At 36.6% G+C, this 25,875-nt stretch overlaps 1 protein-coding gene across 6 annotated transcripts in view; it reads left to right on the top strand.

Annotated features, from left to right (window-relative positions):
* ZRANB3 (zinc finger RANBP2-type containing 3) overlaps positions 1 to 25,875 on the top strand; it is a 238,508-nt gene that overhangs the window by 86,429 nt on the left and 126,204 nt on the right. The window lies entirely within an intron of this gene.

Raw genomic sequence — 25,875 nt, 5'->3', positions numbered from 1 at the left:
TACCCCAAGTGAAACTGAGTTCTTTTCTGCTTGTCATAATACTTCTTGCTTACAAGCTAAACTTTTAAGAATTTGTTCTAAAGGTTAATTGTTTCCTATAAAACTTAATGTTTAGATAGTATTGTATTACTACTAAGAAATATGATGCATTTCAGAGGCATGTACTTGTATATTCATGTTTTCTCATTGAAATTGAAATTCCTGTCACATAAACTATGGTACTGTTTATGTATATTCTCACAGTAATGTATATCAATAGTTCTAATTTTAACATTTAATTTTAACACAGTAATGTATATCAGTAGTTCTAGTTTTAACATCTTTTTAACAATAGTTCTAGTTTGAGAAAGTTGCTGCTGTTTTCGTGACACCTTTAAATCATGTAACAACAAAACATATACCCTTAAAAATATATTAGAAAAAAAGAAAATGAATACTGAATTTTTAAAAAATATATAAGTGAAACCATAAAAGATTCTGTCAGTTAACTGTTTTTCAGTTTTGGTTACATATAAACTCACCAGTGGTTTATCTCCATAGTCTCTTGTTTAGGAAAAAGATGAATAAGAGCATAGCATGAATATAATGGCTATGCAAAAGGTCGATAGAGGTTCGTGCTTGATTCATGCTGATATTGAACTACCTAAGTTTTTAGTTTGAACCACTTTTTATACTTGTATAGGCATTTATTAACACTAGAAACTACTTAGAAACATAGTCATCACCTGTGAAGGACTTCAACAATATAATTAAAGGGATAGGACATAGACATTTGGAAAACAACACAAATTTCTATTTTAGAATGGGATGAACTCCAAAAAGGCTCTTAATAAAATAATAGATTTGAGAGCCCAAAATGACTGAAGGGGGGGGTGTATGTTTTACTCTCTGAATATTTTTGCACCAAATGTGAATGTAAACTCATCACTCAAAATCTCAAAATTAGCCCTGGCTGCTGTGGCTCTGTGAATTGAGTCTGGGGTCCCTGGTTTGATTCCCAGTCAGTTCGCATGCCAGGGTTGCGGGCCAGGTCCCTAGTTGGGGATATATGAGAGGCAACGAAATCTCTTGCACTTGCACATTGATGTTTCTCTCACTCTCTTTTTCCATCCCTTCCCCTTTCTCTAAAAGTAAAGAAGTAAAATCTTTTTTAAAAATCTCAAAATTAGGCATAACCATTTTATAGAGCACCTATAAAATATATATGTGTGTGATGTTTGTATGGATGTGTGTATTAATAAATTTTATAAACAGACCAATTTTTTATTTACAGAAAATATATTTTAAAATGTAACATGATCTTAATAATCTTTACAAGCAATTCATGGGGAATGTCTTAGCAGCTATGGCTTATCATTGCTACCTTGTTCTTCATTTTGATGTGTTAGAGATTTGAATAGGTCTTAAATCTGTGAAATCATTCAGGAATTGAAATAAACACTTAAGCAACACCTCAACTCTTCCATTTTCCAGCAAACTCCTAAGTTGTCTTCAGTTAACATTAGACTAAGGATTATGAAGAATTCATGATAAATCCTTACCTAACTAGAGTTTTTTCATTATACCAATTGCTTTTCCTCAGCACCTATTATCTATATCAAATAGCACTTATAACATGTTGAGTGATTTGTGATTTTCTTTCAAAGTGATTCTTATTTTTTAATTTCATACACTTAAAAGAACAATTTGATATTTCCTCAATACTTAAGAAAACAATTCACCATTTTTTTGTCCATCATAATTCTCCCTTTTCACCAACATTTTAAAGACTCTCATTCTTTTATATCTATTTGACTTTACACAGCTTATTATCATCAAATTCTGTTAATAAGTTAATTAAGAAAAAATCCTCAACTTTACAAATGAGTACATAAACAGGCTACAAAAATAAACAATATAGGGAGATCCAAGATGGCAGAGGAGTAAGTGGAAGCAACAGTATCCTCCTCTCAGGAACAACCTCGAATTACAACTAAATTATAAGGAAATCTTCCTGAGGGGAAAATGGAGACAGCTATACTTGAATAACAATAAAAATAAAACATGAAAAAAAAAGAAATCTTCCTGAATAACCAACTGAATACTAGCTGGAGAGAAGCCTTATAACCAACAACAGATAGAAGTAACTACTTCAGTACAACAACACTGGTAGGGAGTTTGGAGAAGGTATAAGAGGGCTGGCTGCAGTCCCACAGGCAGCAGCTGAAGTTCTGGAGGGATATTTCAGTGGCCAGAGGAATGCGGGGTGTCTCCTAAGAAGTGTGTGCTCTGAACCCCAAGCTGGGATCCCCAGCCTACAGCACCAGAGCCAGAAAGGACCCCAGACAACAATCAGCTGTGAAAAGCAAGACAGGTTTTGTCTGCCAGGGAGAGACTGCTAGAGATGCTGAGAGCCTCTTAAAGGGCCAAAGCACAAAATTCATTTGCAGCCACTTACCCTGTTCACCAGCAGAGGGAGGACAGAATGGACTCGAGTCAAGTGAGGATAGTCTGGGGTTAGTGGCTTTTGGGAGAGCACTGAGGTAACAGTTACCACGATCCCTGTGCATTAGTCATTCCCCATACTGCAGAAGCCATCTTTCTTGGGTAGAGCACTCTTCTCCAAGTGGTATTAACCTCAATGAAAGCCTTGCTCACAGGAATTACTCTACCCCACCCGATGGTGCTTAAGCCTGGGTGCTAATTATAGTTTAAGTCTCTATTGCAGATTAGTTTAACAACTAAGGAGGCAAATACAAAGAAGCAATCAAAATGTGAAGACAAACAAATAGACCCAAAATGAAAGATAAAATTGTCCAGAGGAAGAACTAGGTGAAATGCAGGCAAACAATTTCTCAGATAGAGTTTAGAGTAATGACTATAAGGATACTCAACAGCATGAAAACAGACATAAGAACCATTAAAAATACCAGTCAGAAATAAAGAATGAAATATCTCAAATAAGTAATACACTGGAAGGAATAAACAGTAGGTTAGATGAAGCAGAGGATGGAATCAGTGGTTTGGAAGACAAGGTAGAAAAAAATACCCAGGCGGAACAGCAAAGAGAGAAAAGAAATTTTAAAAATGAGGAAAATTTAAGAAACATTTTGGACAACATGAAGCATAACAACATCCACATCATGGGAATGCCAGGAGGAGAAAAGAGCAAACAAGGGATAGAGAACCTATTTGAAGAAATAATGGCCAAAAGCTTCCCTAATCTGGTGAAGGAAAAAAGACACACAAGTCAGTGAAGATCAGGGAGTCCCAAACAAGTTGGACCCAAAGAAGCCTACATGGAGACACATCATAATTGAAATGACAGAACTTAAAAACAAGGAGAGAATCCTAAAAGCCACAAGAGAAAAGCAGGAGTTACCTACAAGTGAGCACAAATTAGACTTTCATCTGATTTCTCAACAGAAACATTTCAAGACTAAGGGAGTGGCATGGAATATTAAATAAAGGTGATGAAAAGCAAGGACCTACAACCAAGGCTACTTTGCCAAGCAAGGCTGTCATTTAAAATCCAAGGGGAAATAAGGAGCTTTCCAGACAGACAAATAAATAAATAAATAAATACCCAACAGAGTTTGCTAACACCAATCCAGAACTGCAACAAATGTTAAAGGGCTGGCTTTAAAAATGAGAAGGAAAAGAGAAAGAAAAAATAATAATAGAGGAAAATAGTCTGACAATAAAATGGCAATGCATAAATATCTATCAATAATTACCTTAAACGTAAATGGCTTAAATGCCCCAACTAAAAGACAGAGGGTAGCTGAATGGATAAGAAAACAAGATATATATATATATATTGCTCCCAAGAGACCCATCCAGATCAAAAGATACACACAGGTTAAGTAAAGGGGTATAAAAAGATATTTTGTGCAAATGGAAAGGAAAAAAGATGGAGTAACAGTATTTATATATGACAAAATAGACTTTAAAACCAAGGCTATAGTAAGAGACAAAGAAGGACACTACATAATGATAAAAGGAACAATCCGACAAGAGGATGTCACACTAGTAAACATTTATGCACCCAATGTAAGAGCACCTAAATATGTAAGGCAAATCTTGATGGACATAAAGGGAGAGATTGACTCAAATACAGATATAGTTGGGGATTTTAGCACCCCCTTGACTTCAATGGCTAGATCTTCCAGGTAGAAAATCAAAAAGGAGACAGTGGCTTCAAACTACACACTAGATCAAATGGATTTAATTGATATCTTTAGAGCATTTCCCCCCAAAACAGCAGAATATACATACTTTTCAAGTACACATGGAACGTTTTCTAGGATAGACCACATGTTAGGACACAAAACAAGTCTCATTAAATTTACGAAGATTGAAATCACATCAAGCATCTCCTCTGACCACAATGCTATGAAACTAAAATTCAGTCACAAGAAGAACACTGCAAAACCCGCAAAGACATGGAACCTAAAGAATATGTTATTAAACAATGCATGGGTCAACAACGAGATCAAGGGAAAAATCAAAAGATACCTTGAAACAAATGAAAATGCAGACACAGCAATTCAAAATCAGTGGGACACAGGAAGAGCAATACTAAGAAAATTCATAGCAATACGGGCCTATCTAAAAAGAAAAGAAGAGAAATAAAAGAAAAGCTCCAATAAAGTCTTAACTTTACACTTACTTACCCTTGAAAAAAGGGCAACAAAGCCTAAAGTTAATAGAAGGAAGGAAATAATAATGATCAGAGCCAAAATAAACAAAATAAAGTCTAGAGAAAATGATACAAAAGATCAGTGACTCAAGAGCTGCTTATTTAAAAAGACAAAACAAATCGACAAACCTTAACCACACTATTTAAGAAAAAAGGAGAAAGGACCCAAAATAAGTAAAATCAAGAATGAAAAGGGAGAAATAACTGACACCAACAAAATACAAAGGAATGTAAGAAAATATTATTAACAACTGTATGCCAACAAACTAGACAACCTTGATGAAATGGATAAATTCCTAGAAACATACAATCTTCTAAAACCAAATCAGGAAGAATCAGAGAATCTGAATAGACAGATTACACCTTGTGAAATTGAAGAAGTAATTTTTAAAACTCCCAAGAAACAAAAGCCCTGAACCAGAAGATGTCTTCACAGGTGAATTTTACCAAACATTCCAAGAAGAAATAACACATCTTTTTTCAGACTATTTCATAAAATTCAAGAGGAAGGAAAGCTCCCAAACTCATTTTCTGAGACCAGCATTATCCCAATTCCAAGACCAGATAAAGACCCTACAAAGAAAGAATATTATGTGCCAATGTCCCTGATTAATATAGATGGTAAGATCCTCAACAAAATATTAGAAAACCAAATACAGCAATGCATCGAAAAGATCTGCACCATGATCAAGTGGGGTTTATTCCCAGAATACAAGGTTGGTATAAAAGTCACCAATCAATAAATGTGATTCACCCCATTAAAAAAATGAAGGGTAAAAACCACATGATCATATCTATAAATACAGAAAAAACATTTGATAAAATCCAGCACCCATTTATAATAAAAACTCTCAGCAAAGTGAGATTAGAGGGAACATACCTAAGCGTAATAAAGGCCATATATGATAAACCCGCTGCCAGCATCATATTCAGTGGGCAAAAACTACAAGCATTTTCTTTAAGATCAGGAACAAGACAGGGATATCTGCCTTCACTTCTCTTATTCAACATAGTACTGGAAGTCCTAGCCACAGCAATCCGACAACAAGAAAAAATAAAAAACATCCAAATTGGAAAGGAAGAGGTAAAAGTCATTATTTAGAGATGACATGATAATATACAGAGAGAACCCCAAATATTCCACCAAGAAACTGCTACCTCCAAGTAACAAGTAAATTCAGCAAAGTAGCAGGAAACAAAACGAATATCTAGAAACAAGTTGCATTTTTATATGCCAATAACAAACTAACAAAAAGGGAAATTAAGAAAACAATACCATTCACAATTTCCACAAAGGAATAAAATGCCTAGGAATAAACCTAACCAAGGATGTAAAATGCCTATACTAAGAAAATTATAAAACACTGAAAAGAAAAAAATACAAGCTACAAATAAGTGAAAACACATACCATGTTCATGAATAGGAGAAATTAACATCATGAAAATGCCCATACTACCCAAAACAATCTATAGATTCATTGTAATTCCTCTCAAGATATCAAAAAAAAAAAACAAAAAACTGGGAGAACTGTAACTGAACAACAGTTTTTTAAAAAGATTTCAATGACATATTCAACAGAACTAGAACAAATATTTCAAAATGTATATGGAACCACAAAAGATCCCGCATAGCAACAGCAATCCTGAAAAAGAGAACAAAAGTTGGAAAAATCGTGCTACCTTATATGGAACTATTATAAGGCTGTAGTATTCAAAACAGCATGGTACTGGAATAAAAACAGACACATAGATCAGTGGAACAGAAGAGAGAGGCCAGATATAAATCCACGCCTTTGTAGTCAAGCAATATTTGACAGAGGAAGGAAGGACATACAGTAGGCTAACAATAATTTATTCAATAAATGGCATAGGGAAAATTGGACAGACAAATGTAGAAAAATGAAACTAGACCGCCTTCCTGTACCACCCATAAAAATAAATTCAAAACGTATTGAAGGCTTAAATGTTAGACTTGAAACCATAAAAATTGTAGAATAAAACCTTGGCAGAAAAATCTCAGACATATTTTGTACCAATATTTTGTTAGATATATCTCACCAGAACAGGGGAAGCAAAAGAAAAAAATAAACAAATGAGACTACATCAAACTAAAAAAATTTTTGAATAGCAAAGGAAATCATCAACAAATAAAAAGGCAAAGCACAGAATGGGAGAATATATTTGCCAATATATCTGATAGAGGGTTAATATCCAAAATTTATACAAAAACTTAAAAACTCAACACCAAAAAACAAACAACACAATTAAAAAATGGGCAAAGGACCTGAGTAGACTCTTTTGTAAACAAGAGATGCAGATGGCCAGTAAACATATGAAAAAATGCTCAACGTCACTATCAGAGAAATGCAAATTATAACCACAGTGAGATATCACCATACACTTGTCAGAAAATGGCTATCTTCAATAAATTAGCAAACAACAAATGCTGACAAGGATGCATAGAAAGGGCAACCTTTTGCACTGTTCGGAGGAATGCACACTGGTTCAGCTAATATGGAAAGCAGTATGGCAATACCTTAAAAAACTAAAAATGGATCTGCCTTTTGATCCAGTGATTCCACTTTTCAGGACATATCCAAAGGGACCCAGAACACTAATTCGAAAGAACATGAACACCCCTATATTCATTGCAGCATTATTTACAAATGCCAATATATGGAAGCAGCTCAAATGTCCATCAGTAGATGAGTGGATAAAACAACTGTGGGATGTGTATACAATGGAATACTATTTGGCCATTAAAAAGAGGAAAATTTTACCCTTTGCATCATTATGGATGGACCTGGAGAATACTGTGCTAGGTGAAAGAAGTCAGACAGAGAAAGACAAATACCATATAATTTCACTCATGTGGAATCTAATGAACAAACTGAAGTAACAAGCAAATTAGACAGAGTCATAGAAGGAGAACAGGATGATGGCTAAGAGGTTGGGTGGTTAGGAGGTGGAATAGTTGAGCAAAACAGAAAAATGACTCATGGACATGGACATCAGTGTGGTGATTGCTGGGATAAGGGGTTTATAAGGGGAGTAAATGTTAACAAAAAATACAAACATTAAGTTCTAAAAAGTTTAAAAAAGAACGAATTGGTTTCATACAAATAAACAGTACAAAGTATAAGTCTTAAGATCACAGGTCACAATCACTGATATCCTCTGTTAGTGGTAGAATTACAATGTCATTTTTATGGAATCTTTATGAACTAGTGTGGATAAAAGTAAATTAAGAGTATTGAAGTAGAAAGAATTTATATAGATGTAAATTATATGAACTCTGTTTTGACCCTTATTCTGTTTCCTAATGCTCTTCTCCATTTGATCTTACCACAAAATTGTAGAAACCAACCTCAAGGAAAAAACTCAAAACCATTCAAACTCATGGAGATTCAACAACATGCTGTTAAACAATGAATGGGACAAGAATGACATCAAGGAAGAAATCAAAAAGTTTCTGGAAACAAATGAAAATGAACTCACAACAACCCAAAACTTATGGGAAACAGCAAAGGCAGTTTTGAGAGTGAAGTTCATAGTGATACAGTGACTCCACTTTTCAGGGATTCCACTTTTCAATAATGTTTCTAAAAAAGATAGAAACATTTCAAACAAATAACCTAACGCTACACCTGCAAGAACTTGAAGAACAACAACAAAGACAGCCCACAGCAAGTAGAATGAAGGAAATAACCAAGATCAGAGCAGAATTAAACACAGAGACTAAAAGCACAGTTCTAAGGATCAAAGAGCACAGGAGCTGGTTCCTTGAAAAGATGAACAAAATCGACAAGCCTTTAAGTAGACTCAAGAAAAAAGAACAGACAGGACACAAGTAAACACAATTAGAAATGAAAGAGGAGAGATTACAACTGATACCACAGAAATAAAAAGGATTGTAAGAAATTACTACAAAGAAATATATGACAAGAAATTCAAAAACACAGGTGAAATGAACAAATTTCTAGAAAAATATAATCTTCCAAAATTCAATGAAGAAGAAGCAGAAAACCTGAACAGACCAATAACAGCAGACGAAATTGAAGCAGTAATCCAAAAACTCCCATCACACAAAAGCCCTGGACTGGACAGTTTCACAGGGGAATTCTACAAAGCATTTAAGGAAGAGCTAACCCCTATCCTTCACAGACTATTCCAAAAAATCCAAAATGATGGAAGACTCCCAAACTCTTTTTATGAACACAGCATCATCTTCATCCCAAAACCAGATAAAGTCACAACAAAGAAAGAATACTTCAGGGCAATATTGCTGATAAACATAGATGCTAAAATCCTCAACAAAATATTGGCAAACCACATCCAGCAATACATTAAAAAGATCATATATCATGACCAAGTGGGATTCATCCCAGGGATTCAGGGATGGTTCAATATTTGTGAATCAATAAACATAATACATGACATAAACAAAAGCAAAGACAAAAATCACATGATCATATCAATAGATGCAGAAAAAGCACTTGATAAGTTATAGCACCCATTTATCATTAAAAACACTCAGCACAGTGGGAATAAAGGGAGAATTCCTCAACATAATAAAGGCTACATGTAAGAGACCTACAGCCAACATAACACTCAGTGGGCAAAAATTTAAAACTTTTCCACTAAGATCAGGAAAAGATAAGGTTGTCTACTTTCATCAATTCTATTCAACGTAGTACTAGAAGCCCTAGCCACAGGAATCAGACAAGAAAAGGAAATAAAAGGCATCCAACTTGGAAAAGAGGAAACAAAACTGTCATTGTTTGCAGATGACATGATAGCGTACATAGAAAATCTTACAGACGCCACTAAAGAACTGCTTGACTTAATAAATGAATTTGGCAAAACAGCCGGATACAAAGTCAATATCCAGAAATCAAAGACACTTTGGTACACCAAAAATGAAATATCAGAAACAGAAATCAGGGTAAAAATTCCATTTGATATAGCAATAAGAAAACTAGAATACCTAGAAATAAACTTATCCAAGGAGCTAAAGACCTGTGCTCAAAAAACTACACAACACTGAAGAAAGAAATGAAGACAGGAACATATGGAAACATATACCATGTTCATGGATCGGAAAAATTAACATCATCAAAATGTCCATATTACCCAAAGCAATGTACAGATTCAATGCAATACCTATTAAAGTACCAATGACATATTTCACAGATGTAGAACAAACACTTCAAAAATGTATATGGAACCATAAATAACCCCAAATAACTGCAGTAGTTTTGAGAAAGAAGAGCAAAGTAGGAGGAATCACAATACCTGATATCAAACTGTGTTACAAGGCCACTGTAATCAAAACAGCCTGGTACTGGCATAAGAACAGACACATGGACCAATGGAACAGAATAGAGAGCCCAGAAATTAACCCAAGTCTGTACGGTCAATTAATATTTGATGAAGAGGGCAGGAGCATAAAATGGAGCAAAAATAGCCTCTTCAACAAATGGTGTTGGGAGAGCTGGACAGCTACATGCAAAAAATAAAAAATAAAAAAACCCAAGCACCAACATACACCCTACACAAAAATAAATTCAAGGTGGATAAAAGATTTAAGTATAAGTCATGACACCATTAAAGACCTAGAGGAGAATATAGGCAGGAAAATCTCAGATAATCCATGCAGCAATATTTTCACTGATATGACCCCTAGAGCAAGGAACATAAAGGAAAGAAAAAACAAATAGGATCTCATCAAAATAAAAAACTTCTGCACTGCTAAAGAAAACAACATTAAAATCAAAAGAGAAGAAACCCTGTGGGAAAACATATTTGCAAATGATAGGGAGATCAAGCCCCTCAGACAAGGGCCTGATCTCCAAAATATATAAAGCACTTACACAACTACATTCTAAGACAAGGGACCCGATTAAAAAATGAGCAAAGGACTTGAACAGACACCTCAAAGAAGGACATAAAGAGGGCCCAAAAGCATATTTAAAGATGCTCAGTATTGCTAGCCATCAGAGAGATGCAAATTAAAACCACACTGAGAAACCACTTCACATTATTGAGAATGGCCATCATAAACAAAGCAACAAACAACAAGTGTTGGAGAGGTTGTGGAGAAAAAGGAACCCTAGATCACTGTTGGTGGGATTGCAGACTGGTGCAACCACTGTGGAAAACAGAATGGAATTTCTTCAGAAAAGTAATGGAACTGGCTTTTCACCTGGCAATTCCACTGCTAGTATTATATCTTAAGAACCATAAACACCAGTTCAAAAGAACCTATGCACCCCAATGTTCATAGCAGCACGATTTACTATAGCCCTGTGTTGGAGGCAACCTAAGTGCCCATCAGTAAGTGAATGGATCAAAAATGTGGTACATTTACAGGATGGAATTCTATGCAGCAGAAAGAAAGAAGGAGCTCCTACCCTCTGGACAGCATGGATGGAACTGGAGAGCATTATGTTAAGTGAAATAAGCCAGGTCTTGAGAGACAAATACCATATGATCTCACCTTTAACTGGAACCTCATTAACAAAATGAACAAACAAGCAAAATATAACCAAAGACACTGAAATACAGAACAGGCTGACAGTGACCAGAAGGGAGAGTGGAGGGCCAAATGGGGGGAAAAGGTGAAGAGTTTACAGAAACAATTATAAAGGGCACATGGACAATAACAAAGGGAAGTGGACACAGGGGAAGGAAGTAGAAAGGGTCAGGGTGGTGGGGAGGGGTGAGGGGAAGGGCAGAAAACTATTTGAACAGTAATAAAAATGTTAAAAACAAAAAAACAAAGTTTTGGTGAAATCAGGAAAGGAAATGCAGTTTATAATCTGGAGTTCAATCACCTTTTGGTTTTAAAATTAAAAAATATAGTTTGACATGAATATTTAACTCATCAAATAGCTAAAAGCCTTAGGAGAGCACTTTTACATATGTTATTGAACCTCTGTTTTTCAGATGCTTGAATACCCTCTTGAAGTATTGTGTGATTTAGCTGTCTGCTGTGATCTTTCCTTCCTAGTTTTAGAAACAAATGACTTCCTTCACTGGTATTACAACCCTTCCTCTAGTATTTTCCCACTATTATCTTTTTCTAATTTACTCAGTCTTTGTGGAATTATATAATCTGTCTACAGTGCATGGCATAATCATTAACTTTAAATTGGAATGATTAAGTTTTGTTTAATTGTCCAATTGTGTGATTGTTGCATTATTCAGTTATAAAACTATACTTTGGGTAACAAACAAGGCTGTAATTTTTAATAAACTTAACTTTGCAAGCAGATTAAACTGTTTTAACTACTTCCTTTTCTCCCTCTCTTGAATTAATGCAATTAAATATGTAGTGAATATATAGAAACTCTTGTGAGTTTGTATTTTATAAATAATGGAATTCAGACCAGTCTGTAGTCAAGCTACTGCACTATTATCTTAATTGCTTTTTATTAATTACTTTTGATTTACTGTGTGTTTGTTCTGTTGTTCTACAGTTGAAAATTATTGAAAATGGTTATTCATTAAAAGATTCTAAATAGCCCCAGCCAGGTTCCTTGGTTGGTTGGAGCATCACCCATACACCAAGATGTTGTAGATTTGATCCCCAGTCAGGGCAAATACCTACATTGCAAGTTTGATTTTCAACTGGGGTGCCTACTGTAGGCAACCAATCAATGTTTCTCTCTCACGTAAATGTCTAATTCTCTCTCCCTCTCTCTCTAAAGAATTCTATAAAACATCTTCAGGTGAGCATTAGAAAAAACCTAAATTTTTAAAAGATTTTAAATGTGGACTTCCAGCGAAGGTGGAGGTGTAGGTAGACACACTGTGTTTCCTCACACAACCAAAAGAAGGACAACAACAATTTAAAAACAAAAAACGACCAGAACTGACAGATAATTGTATGGAAGTCCAACAACCAAAGAGTTAAAGAAGACACACTCATGCAGTCTGGTAGGAGAAGCAGAGGCAGGCTCGAGGAGAGGACATGCAGCAAAGTGGCAGTGGAGGACCAGGGTGGGCAAGGGGGCAGCTAGTCAGCAAGGCTGCAGCAGTGGAGGCTGGTGTAGCGAAGTGTCCCACGTTCAGGTGCAGATAAACCAGGAGGAACAATTGGGAAGTGGGACAGACCATGCAATTTAGAACTCTAGTACAGGGAAATAAAGTCTCAAACCACTGATTAAAAACACCTGTGGAGGTGTAGGTGACAACTGGAGAAATTCCCAACTTCACAGGAGAGGTCGTGGAGAGACCCACAGGGTCCTAGAACATACACAACCCAACCTACCTAGGAATCAGCACCAGAAGGGCCAAATTTGCTTGTGGAAAGCCAGGGAAGTGACTGAAAGCTGGCAGAGGGCAGAGCAAGTACCATTGTTTCCTCTCGGATCCCTACCCCACATACAGTGATATGGGTTACCCATCCCTGGTGAATACATAAGGCCCCATGCTTCACTACATAACAGGCACATCAAGACAAAAAGAAATGATCCAAATGAAAGAACAGATCAAAGCTTCAGAAAAAAAAAAATACAATTAAGTGACAAAGAGGTAGCCAACCTATCAGATGCATAGTTCAAAACACTGGTAATCAGGATGCTCACAGGATTGGTTGAATTAGGTCTCAGATTAGATGGAAAAATGAAGACTGTGCTAAGTGAAATAAAGGAAAATGTACAGGGAACCAATAGTGAGGGAAGGAAACTGAAACTCAGATCAATGGTGTGGACCAGAAGGAAGAAAGAAACATCCAACCAGGAAAGAATGAAGAAACAAGAATTGAAAAATATGAGGAGAGGCTTAGGAACCTTCAGGACATCTTTAAACATTCCAGTTTCTGAACTAAAGGGGGACCTATAGAAGGACGTATAGAAGGAGAAGAGGACTAGCAACAAGTAGAAAAGTTATTTGAACAAATAATAAAGGAGAACTTTCTCAATCTGGGAAAGGAAATGGTTGTCCAGGAAGCTCAGAGAGTCCCAAAGAAGTTGGACCCAAGGAGGAACACACCAAGGCACATCATCATTACATTATCCAAGATTTAAATGAAGGAGAGAATCCTAGAAGTAGCAAGAGAAAAGGGACAGTTATGTACACAGGTGTTCCCATAAGACTCTCAGCTGATTCCTCAAAAGAGACCTTACAGGCAAGAAGGGCCTGGAAAGAAGTAATCCAAGTCATGAAATCCAAGGACCTACATCCAAGATTGCTCTATCCAGCAAAGCTTTCATTTAGAATGGAAGGTCAGATAAAATGCTTTTCAGATAAGGTCAAGTTCAAGGAGTTTATCATCACCAAGCCCTTAGCGTATGAAATGTTAAAGGGACTTATCTGAGAAAAAGATGAAAAATATGAACAGTAAAATGACAGCAAACTCACACTTATTAACAACCATGCATAAAACAAAAACAAAAGCAAACTAAGTGGACAGCTAGATCAAGAGGAGCCACAGAAATGGAGATCACATGGAGGGTTATGAGCAGGGAAGTGGGAGTGGGAGAAAGGGGGAAAAGGTACAGAGAATAAATAGCATAGATGGTAGGTAGAAAATAGACAGGGGAAGGATAAAAACAGCATAGGAAATGTAGAAGCCAGAGAACTTATATGTATGACCCATGGACATGAACCAAAGGGGGGCAATGTGGCTCAGGGGATATGCAGGACAGGGGGAGTGAAAATGGGAAAATGGGACAACTGTAATGGCATAATCAATAAAATATATTTCAAAAAATAGATTTTAAATTTGAAAAATAATTTCATATTAACACAAAGTAGGTAATTTTGTTGGAAAGAGATGGGGAAAATATTAAACTTACACACTTCCTACCTTATTTGAAAAGTATTTGAAGGCAGTTATTTTTGTAGAAACTTAGTATGTAGATTTTTTATTTTTAAGTATATTTTATTGATTATGCTATTACAGTTGTCTCATTTTTTCTCCCCTTTATTCCCCTCCACTCTGCACCTGCACCAACATTCTCTCTCCCTAGTTCATATCCATGAATCATACATATAATTTCTTTGGCCTCTCCATTTTCTATACTATGGGTAACCTCCCCAGTCTATTTTATGTCTACCAATTATACTTCTTATTCCCTGTACCTTTTCCCTCATTCTGCCCCATCCCCCTCTCTTCTGCTAACCCTCCATGTGATCTCCGTTTCTGATTTTGTTCCTGTTCTAGTTGTTTGCTTAGTATGTTTTTGGTTTTTAGATTCAGTTCTTAATAGTTGTGTTGTTCATAGTTTTTGATGTTCTTCTATTTCTTAGATAAGTCCCTTTAACATTTCATATAATAAGTACTTGGTGGTGATGAACTCCTTTAACTAGACCTTATCTGAGAAGCATTTTATCTGCCCTTCCATTCTAAATGATAGCTTTACTGGATAGAGTAATCTTGGATGTAGGTCCTTGCCTTTCATGACTTTGAGTCATAAAATTGACCAGTGTGAATTGTCATCTTTGTCGATCTTCTTTATTACTCTTACAAAGTACTCTTCTCATTACCTCTTCTTGATTATTTGCCTTCCCATAGATTTTTTTAAAATTCTAGTTTTCAGTTACACTCGATGTTCAATATTATTTCATAGTAGCTTTAGGTATAGAGTATAGTGATTAGACAGTCATATAATTTACAACATGATCCCCCAATATTTCAAGTACCCACCTGGCAACATACTTGCAATATTGCAATATGGACTACATTGCCTATGCTGTACCTTACATCTCTGTGACTATTTTGTAACTACCAATTTGTACTTAATCCTTTCACCTTTTTCCTATACATTTTAGAATCAGCTTCTCCTTTTATACAAAACACTTTACTGGGATTTTGATTGGGATTGCTTTGAATTAGTACACCAAGTTGAGAAGAAACCTTCACAATGTGAGATTTTGGTCCATGAATATAAAATGTCTCCATTTATTTAGAATGTCTTTGAGGTTTTTCATCAGCATTTTTTTACTAAGGTATAATTGACATATTAAATTAGTTTCAGTCATATAACATAATACTTTGATATTTGTATATGGTTTGAAATGACCACATTATTCATTAACTAAAATTTACTTCTTGTGTTGAGAACTTTTAGATCTATTCTCTTAGCAATTTTAAAATATGTAGTAGAGTATTATTAACTGTACTCACCATGATAAACATTACATTCCTATAACTTATTTCTTTTATAGCTGGAATTTTTTACTTTTGACCCCTTTCACCCATTTCACCCACCCACAGTCCCCTACTTCTGTCAAATATGTCTGTCCTCTCTATTGGTGAATTTGGTTTTGACTTTTATTTTAATCTAAGTGAAATCATATGGTACTTGTCTTCCTCTGACTTCTTTTTCTTAGCACAGTGCCTTCAGGGTCCATCCATGTTGTCACAAATAGCGAGATTTTTTAAAATATATTTTATTGATTATGCCATTAAAGTTGTTCTATTTCCCCCCCTTCATCTACCGTACACACCCCCTCCTCCACCATTCCCCCCTTTAGTTTATGACCACATGTCTCAAGTTCTTTAGATTCTATATTTTCCCTACTATTCTTGGCCTCCCTTCTATCTATTTTCTACCTACCATCTATGCTACTTATTTTCTGTACCTTCTCCCCCCTTCTCCTCCTCGCACTCCCCTGTTGCTATCCTCCATGTGATCTTCATTTGTTTCCATTTCTGATCTAGCTGACCTCTTAGTTTGCTTTTCTTTTAGGTGTGGTCATTAATAACTGTGAGTTTGCTGTTCTTTCACTGTTCATATTTTTTATATTGTTTTTCTCAGATAAGTCCCTTTAACATTTCATATAATAAGGGCTTGGTGATGATGAACTCCCTGAATTTTATCTTATCTGAGAAGCACTTTATCTGCCCTTCCATTCTAAATGAAAGCTTTGCTGGATAGATCAATCTTGGTTGTAGGTCTTTGGATTTAATGACTTGGAATACTTCTTTCCAGCCCCTTCTTGCCTGTAAGGTCTCTTTTGAGAAATCCGCTGACAGTCTGATGGGAACTCATTTGTAGGTGACTGTCCCCTTAGCTCTTGCTGCTTCTAGGATTCTCTCCCTCATTTTAATCTTGGCTAATGTAATGATGATGTGCCTTGGTGTGTTCCTCCTTGGGTCCAGCTTCTTTGGGACTCTCTGTGCTTCCTGGATTTTCTAGAAGTCTGTTTTCTTTGCCAGATTAGGGAAGTTCTCCTTTATTATTTGTTCAAATATGTTTTCCACTGGTGGCTATTCCTTTCCCCCTTCTGGTATGCCTATAATTCGGATGTTGGAGCGTTTAAAGATGTCCTGGAGGTTCCTAAGCCTCTCCTCATTTTTTTTGAATTCTTGTTTCTTCATAGTTTTCTGTTTGGTCATTTTTTTCTTCCTTCTGGTCCACTCCCTTGATTTGAGTCCCAGTTTCCTTTTCATCACTATTGGTTTCCTGTGTATTTCCTTTCATTTCAATTAGTTTAGCCTTCATTTATTCCTCTAATTTGTGACTAAAATCAATCAGTTCTGTGAGCATCCTGATCACCAGTGTTTTGAACTGTGCATCTAATAGGTTGGCAATTTCTTGGTCTGTTAGAGTTACGGGCTCTGGGGCTCTGAGTTGTTCTCCAGCCATGTTTTGGTCTGTTCGCGCCTATTGTGTATGAGGAGCGGGCTTTAGATGTTCACCAAGGCGGGACCACCCAGGTCTCCGGGTTGTAACACTGTATGTGGGGTCGGGGTCAAAGAGGGGCAATGGCGGTCCCCTTTGCTGCTTTCCGCTGCTGAGGCCTTCGAGGTCTATCTCAGTGCTCACTCCTTCACCTGGTATATCTGCGTGTGAATGTGTTACTGTCAGCCAGCTGCCTTACACCCTCACTGGGTCTGCCCGTCGCAACCCCACGCCTGGGATCTGCCAACCGCCGCCCGCGCACCTTGGTTGGTCTGACCAAGTTGTCCTATGCAACCCCACTCCACCACTCACTAGCTCCTCCCCTTGTAGCATCCACCAGTGCGAGCAACAAATGGTCGGAAGCTTTCAGGAGTTTAAGATGGAACTTTATTGGCCAAAGTTTCAAAGTTTTACCTGCGCAGGGGCGAACTCTCGAGGTGTCCGGAGACACGGTGCCAAAATGGCTGCAAATGAGAGTCGCGCCTGGTGCTTACAGCCTAGGGTTTTTATTGGGGTGAGCAAGCAAGCAAATACAGAAGCAGACGTCGCTTTTAGCAATTGGCTATCTTGAGAGAACACACACACATGGCTATGCTCTCTGCTTGCAACAATGGATACTTTTCTGCAAGGACAAGGTCATGCACAAGCGGTTTATCTTGTTCAGCACTCTGTGCTTTCTGTACTTTCTATCTTCCTTGCTGAGACAGTCTGGAGCCTGCCTCGGGTTCCTCTTGGCTACTTTTATCTAATTCCGGGCCTAACGCCCTCTTACCAGTCTGGCTGGTTCTTGTTGTCGGGCTTCTGTATAGTTTAATTTTCTGTGGTTTGGCTGTGTTTTTGTTGCTAAAACTTTGTTGTTTTTAAACTTGGTTGTGCGAGAAGGCACAATGTTTCCACCTACGCCTCCATCTTGGTGTGGAAGTCTCCACAAAAATTTTATTTTATGGCTGAATAATAATAGCCTTTATAGCACATTTTCTTTCTTTCTTTTTTTATAGTTCTTACTAAAAAGTTCATTTTTTATTTGAGTTTTTATTTTTTATTACATTTTATTGATTATACTATTACAATTGTCTTGATATTTCCCTCTTTGCTGCTCTCCACCCAGCATGCTCCACACCCTCAGGCGGTACCACCCTTATTCAAGTCCATAGGTCATATATGTAAGTTCTTTGACTACTCCATTTCCTATACTGTACTTTATATCACCATTGCTATTCTTTAACTATCTAGTTGTACTTCTTTTTTTTTATTTGTACTTCTTAATACCCTCATCTCTTATCCATTCTCCCACCTCCTCTCCCATCTCTTTATCTTTAACCATTGGCATTTTAATTATGACATGTCTTGGGGTGGGCCTCTTTGCGTCATCCTAGTTTGGTATTCTCTGTGCTTCCTGGACCTGTATGTCTATTTCCTGCACCAAATTAGAGAAGTTTTTTTTCATTATTTTTTCAAATAGATTTCCAATTTCTTGCTCTTTCTCTTCTTGTGCCCACCCTATGAAGCAAATGTTGAATTACTTAAAGTTATCCCACAAGGCTGCTTACACTGTCTTATTTTTTTGGATTCTCTTTTCTTGTTCTGATTCATGGAATTTTGCTTCCTTATATTCCAAATCATGGATTTGATTCTTGGCTAGATCCACTCTACTGTTGTTTTCCCTGTAAATTATTCTAGATTTCAATTAGTGAATCCCTTGTTTCTGACTGGATCTTTTTTATGTTGCTGAAGTTTTCACAAAGTTCCTTGAGCATCCTTATAACCTGTGTTTTGAACTCTGCATCTGATAGATTGCTTATCTCCAGTTAATTTATCCATTTTTCTCCAAAGAACAGTTTTGATCTGTTCTTTCATTTGGGCCATGTTTCTTTGTCTCCTCTTTTTGGCAGCCTCCCTGTGTTTGTTTCTATGTATTAGGCAGAGCTGCTTTGATTGCATGTCTTGGTCGTGTGGCCTAATGTAGTAGGTGTCCTGTAGGGTCCAGTGGCACAGTCTCCCCTATCACCCCTTCTGAGTACTTGAGGTGAATCCCTCATGTGGGCTGAGTACACCCTCCTAATATAGTTGAACCTCGGTTGCTGTTAGCAAATAAATTGGAGGGATTTGCTCAGGACAGCTGCAAGGATTGGCTATAAAATATCACCAACCTCTGCCCTCCATGGACGATCAGCTGTGCAGGGGTAGGATAGTGGTGGTCTGACATGGTCTGTAGCCAGTCCACTGGGTGTGCTGGCCCTGGGGATTCCCAGGTGGTGCAGGCCCAGATAAGCCCCAACTTGTGTTTTATCTGGGGCCACCCTGCTGAGCTATAAAGCAATCTGAGGTGGCTGCTACTTTTACTGGGATTGGAGGTTTCCAGGTGAAGCCAAACTGTGAATTTAGGCTGCCAGTTTCGGTCCTGTGGCTCACCGAGGCCAGCTGCTGCTTGTTTATGTGCAAAAGAAGCTTGGGTGGGCCTATAAGCTGGGTTAGGCAAAGTCTATGGGGATCTCTAAGGCGGGTCAAACAGTGTTAGCCAGGCTGATGGAATCTTAGAAACCAGTCTACCAGTTGTGTGAGGGGAGGGCCCAGAAAAGGTTCTCTGCTTGCCTTGATGCCAGACACCTCAGCCTCCCCCTGCATGCTACTGGTGCCTCTCATGCTGCCTCCCTGGCACCAGAGCCCGGAGGGAGTGAGTCTGAATGAGTAGTAGTTGAGTCTGTGTGTGGGTTCTTTAAGAGGAACTGCTTGGGGCTTCAGAAGTTTCTTCCACTGACTGAATTCCCACTGAGTTTTGCAGCCAGAAGTTGTGGGGACTTATCTTCCTGGCACTGAAACCCTCAGCTAAAGGACCTAGTGTGGGGCTGGAACTCCTTGCTCCCACAATATCCCTCCCAAATTTTTACCCACTACATGTGGATTTGGGGCCAGCCTGTTCTGCAGCTGTGCCACATCTACCAGTCTGGATGGATGTGGTTTTTTAAATTCCGTACTTGTCAGACTTCTGTTCAACTTGATTTCTGTTGGCTCTGAGTAATGGTTGTTCTATATTTTAGTTGTAATGTTGTAGTAGAACAAAGAGGCAAGCCATGTCTGCCTATGCTACCATCTTGACCGGAAGTATTTTTATGTATTTATTAATTTAACTTTTATTGTAGTTTTTCCCATTACCATTTAGTCTCTTTATACCCCCCTCCTCCTAGTAGCCATCACACTGTTGTCCATGTCCATGAGTCTTTTTTTTTCTTTTTGCTGTGTCCCTTCACCCTTTCAACCCATGCACTAACTGTCATCTGCTCTCCATCTATCTATAAGTCTGTCTCTGTTTGCTTGTTATTTCAGATTGTTCCTTAGATTCCAGATAGGAGTGAAATCATATGGCATTTTTCTTTCTCTGACTGGCTTATTTCACTTAACATAATGTTCTCTAGGTTCATCTTTACTGTTGCAAAGGGCAAAATTTTCTTCTTTTTTATGGCCAAGTAGAATTCCAATGTGTAAATGTCCCATAGTTGTTTTATCCACTCATCTACTGATGGACACTTGCTCTGCTTTTATATCTTGATGAGTATAAAAAACACTACAGTGAACGTAGGGGTGTTTATGTTCTTTCAAATTCGTGTTTTGGTTTTCTTTGGCTATATTCCCAGAAGTGGGATCATTGGGTCAAAAGGTAGATCCACTTTTAATTTTCTGAGGTATCTACACTGCTTTCTACAGTGTCTGCAGCAGTGTGCATTCCCACCAACAGTGCAAAAATGTTCCTCTTTATCCACATCCTAAACAGCAGCATGTGGAGAAAGAACACATTGATTTATCGATTATAGCCATTCTGTGTGTGATGATATGTCATTGTGGTTTTAATTTGCATTTCTTTGATGATTAGTGATATTGATCAACTTTATGTCTATTGACCATTTTTGTTTTCTCTTTGGAGAAGTGTTTATTCAGGTCCTTTGCCATTATTTAAATTGGGTTGTTTGTTTTTGGTGTTGAGTTTTATAAATTCTTTATAAATTGGATATTGACCCCTCATCAGATGCATCGACAAATATGTTCTCACAGTCTGTGGGTTGTCTTTTAATTTTATTGATGATTTCCTTTGCTGTGCAAAAAGTTTTTAATTTGATGTCCCATTTCTTTATTTTTGCTTTTGTTTCTCTTCCTTAGGGAAATATATGTGATAAAAATCTCTACAAGCCATGTCTGAGATTTTGCTGCCTATGTTTTCTTCTAAGTTTTTATGGTTTCTGGTCTAACATTTAAGTCTTTGATCCATTTTTAATTTATTCTTGTGTGTGGTATAAAAAGTTGGTCTAGTTTCCTTTTTCTGCACATACCTGTTCAATTTTTCCAGCACCATTTATTGAATAATAAATGTATTTAGCCCAGGGTATGTGCTTACTTCCTCTATCAAATAATAATTGACTATAAAGTTTTGCATTTATTTCTGGGTTCTATCCTGTTCCATTGATCTATGTATCTGTTTTCATGCCAGTACCAAGCTGTTTTGGTTACTATGCCTTGTAGTATAATTTAATATTAAATAGTGTGATGCATCCAACTTTGTTCTTCTTTCTCAGGATTTTGTTATTCCTGTGCACTGCATTTTGTGGTCCCATAGCAATTTATAAAATATTTATTCTAGTTCTGTGAAATAAGACATTGGAATCTTTTTTTTAATGACATTGGAATCTTGATAGGAATTGCGTTGAATCTATAGATTGCTTTGAGTAGCATGGACATATTAATGATGTTAATTCTCCCTGTCCATGAACATGGCATGTGCTTTTTATCTTCTTTTATTTCTTTCTTCACTTCTTTTTATTTCTTTTTTCAGTGTCTTATAACTTTCCAAGTACAGGTCTTAAATCATTGGTTAGATTATTCCCAGGTATTTTATTTTTGAAGCAATTGTGAATGGGATTTTCTTAATTTCCCTTTCTGTTACTTTGTTACTGCCATATAAAAAAATGTAACTAATTTCTGGATATTAATTTTGTATCCTGCTACTTTGCTGAATTCATTATCAGATCTAGTAGTTTCTTGGTGAAATCTTTGGGCTTCTCTGTGTACCTTATTGTGACATCTGCAAAAAAAAAAGGTAGTTTTACTTCTCCCTTTGCAATTTGAATGCCTTTTATTACTTTCTTTTATGATTCTATGGCTAGAACTTCCAGTACTATGTTGAATGAGAGAGGTAGAAGCAGACTTCCCTGTCTTGTTCCCCATCTTAAGAGAAACACTTATAGTTTTTACCCATTTTTTTATGATGCTGGCAGTGGGTTTGCTGTATACAGCTTTTATTATGTTTAGTTATGTTCCCTCTATTCTCACTTTGCTGGCAATTTTTATCATAAATGGGTGCTGGATTTTAATTAAAAGCTGTTTTCCATCTATTGATATGATCATGTGATCAGGTTAAGTGGCTACAAGTTTTGTACTTTGACCCTTTAAGAGACTCTGTGTCTCCAGCTGTCTCTACATGACAGAAACCCTGCTGCTTTTCACAGCTGAATGATATCTAGGTTCCTTTCTGGCTCTGGTGCTGTAAGCTGGGAAGCCCAGTTTTGGAGCCCACACTTCTGAGGAGAACCACCCTGGCCACTGAAATATCCCTCCAGGACTTCAGCTGCTGCCAGTGGGAGCCCAGTCAACCCTCTGGCACTTCCTCTGCACTCCCTACTAGTCATGTTGTGGTGAAGTAGTTTCCTCTGTCCGTAGTTATAAGGCTTCTCTCCAACTAGTGTTCAGTTAGTTATTCAGAATCATTTCTCTACAATTAGTAGTAATGTCAGATTGGTCCTGGAAGGAGGTTACTGTAGCTTCCACTTACTCCTCTGCTATCTTGGATCAATTTGTACCAACTTTCTTTATCCATTCATTCATCAGTGGAGACTTAGGTTGTTTCCATATCTTGGCTATTGTAAATATTGCTACAATGAACATAGGGGTGCAGATACCTTTTTGAATTAGTGTTTTTGATTTGTCTTCTTTGGATAAATACCTAGAAGTGGAATTGTGGATCCTAAGATAGTTTTATTTTTAACTTTTAGGAAATTCCACATGTCTACACCAATGTGCTTTCCTTACAACAGTAACAATGTACCAGGTTTCCTTTTCTCCACATTCTCACCAATATTTGTTATTTCTTTTCTTTTTGATGTTTAGCCATTTTAATAGGTATGAGATGATATATCTTTGTGGCTTTGATTTGTATTTCCCTGATGATTAGTAATCTTAAGCAGCATCTTTTATGTACTAGTTGGCTTCTTTGGAAAAGAAGTGTAGAACTTCTTTTTTATACATCTGTATATCTTCTTTGGAAAAATGTCTGTTCGGGTCCAGAACCCATGTTTTAATCAGATTGGTTGGGGCCTTTTTGTTTTGTTTTGTTTTATTTTTGCTTTTGAGTTGTATAAATTTTTTATATGTTTTTTGGGTATTAGCTCCTTATCAGATATATGACTTGCAAATATTTTTCTCCCATTTGGTAGGTTGCTTTTTCATTTTGATGATGGTTTCCTTTTTAGTTTGACATAGGCTCACTTGTTTATTATTGCTTTATTACCTTTGATTTTAGTGTGACATCCAAAAAAATCATCACTAACACAGATATCGAGAAGCATACTGCCTGTTTTCTTCCAGTTCTGTGGTTTCAGGTCTTACATTCAATTAAGTCTTTAATTCAGTTTATGTGTATGGTGTAAAACTGCAGTCCAGTTTTATTCTTTTGCATGTGGCTGTCCACCATTTATTGAAAACTCTGTTTCTTCTCTATTTTATTAGGTTGACCAAAAAGTTCAGTTGGTTTTTTTCATAAGATGGCTCTAGTAGTGCTTAGTTGTCTTTAACTTCATTTGAAACATTTTTTTATTATATTGTAAGAGTTGTCATATCAGCCTGTACTTTAAAAAAGCATCAAAATTGGTGAATTTTTGTGTAGCCATTTGAATGTTGAAGATAGAAGAAAATAACATTTTAAGCATGTTATGCTTTATTATTTCAAGAAAGGTAAAAATGCAAAAAAAAAGATCTGCACAGTGTATGGAGACGGTGCTGTGACTGATAGAACATGTCAAAAGTGGTTTGTGAAGTTTCATGGTAGAGATTTCTTGCCAGACGATGCTCCACAGTTGAGCAGACCAGTTGAAGTTGATCGTGATCAAATAGAGATATTAATTGAGAATAATCAATGTTCTACCATATTGGACATAGCTGACATGCTCAAAATATCCAGATCAATAAAGTTATTGGTGACAATGAAAAATGTGTCTTCTATTTTACAGAAAAAAACTGAACAGAAAATGCTATTGAAATTCCAATAGCAATTGCACTGCTTGTGTAAATTGCTTTGTGTAGTATGGACATTTTAATGGTATTAATTTTTCCAAGTCATTAGTACAGAATATCTTTTCATTCATTTGAGTCTTCTTCAATTTTTATTAATGTTTTAATTTTCAGTGTACAAATCTTTCACCTTCTTTATTAAATTTATTTCTAGGTATTTTATTATTTGTGATGTAATTATGAGTGGGATTGTTGGCTTAATATCTCTTTCTGATAGTTTCTTGTTACTGTATAGAAGTGCAACAAATTTAAATTTTTTTCTTAATTCCAAGTATATATTTATTAATATTAGAGATAGAGGAAATGGAAGGAGAAAAAGAAAGAGAAATATCAGTGTGAGAGAGAAACATCAATGTATTGCCTCCTGTATGTACCACAACCAGAGCAAACCTGCAACCCAGGTACATATCCTGACTCAGAATCGACTGTGCACCCTTTTCAGGTACAGGGTAATGCTCCAAGCAACTGAACCACTCAGCTAGGACAGATTTTTTAAATGTTGTTTTTGTGTCCTGCAATTTTCCTGAATTTGTTTATTAGTTCTAAGGTTTTTATTATGGAGTCTTTTAGGTTTTTTATATACAATGTCATGTTTATAATCTATGTATCTTTACTTCCTTTTCTTGTGTATACAGTTCTTCTAGTATAATGTTGAATAGGAATGGTGAAACAAGAAATCCTTACCTTGTTCCCTATGTAATCATGAAAGAGTCCACTTTCTCTCCATTAAATATGATGTTAGCTGTAGGTTTTTTTGTTTTGTTTTTTACTCTTCACCTAAGGATATGTTTATTGATTTTAGAGAGAGAGGAAAGGAGAGGGGGAGGGAGAGAGAGAGAAGTGTCAGTGTGAGAAAAAACATCAATCTGTTGTCTTCTGTACACATCCCCACCAGGGGTCGAACCTGCAACCTAGGTATGTGCTCTGGCTGGGAATTGAAACTGTAACCTTTTGGTGTACAGGACAATGCACCAACCAACTGAGCCACTCAGCCAAGGCTGTAGGATTTGTTTGTTTACCAAATTGAGGACATTCCCTGGTGTTCCTAGTTTCCTGTTAGCTTTTGTCATGAATAGGTGTTGGATTTTATCAAATGCTTTTTCTGAATCTATTGCTATGATTATATGATTTTTTTCCTTGTTTAGTCCATTGATGTGGTAGATTACATTTAATTGATGTTTAAATGCCAAACCAATCTTACATACTTAGGATAAACTCTACTTCATA

This window comes from Artibeus jamaicensis, unplaced genomic scaffold, assembly GCF_021234435.1.
Source record: "Artibeus jamaicensis isolate MK-2021 breed Jamaican fruit bat unplaced genomic scaffold, CSHL_Jam_final contig_1284, whole genome shotgun sequence".
Classification (NCBI taxonomy): domain Eukaryota; kingdom Metazoa; phylum Chordata; class Mammalia; order Chiroptera; family Phyllostomidae; genus Artibeus; species Artibeus jamaicensis.
Note: the sequence above shows the minus strand (reverse complement) of the source record. Positions and strands in the feature narration are given on the sequence as shown.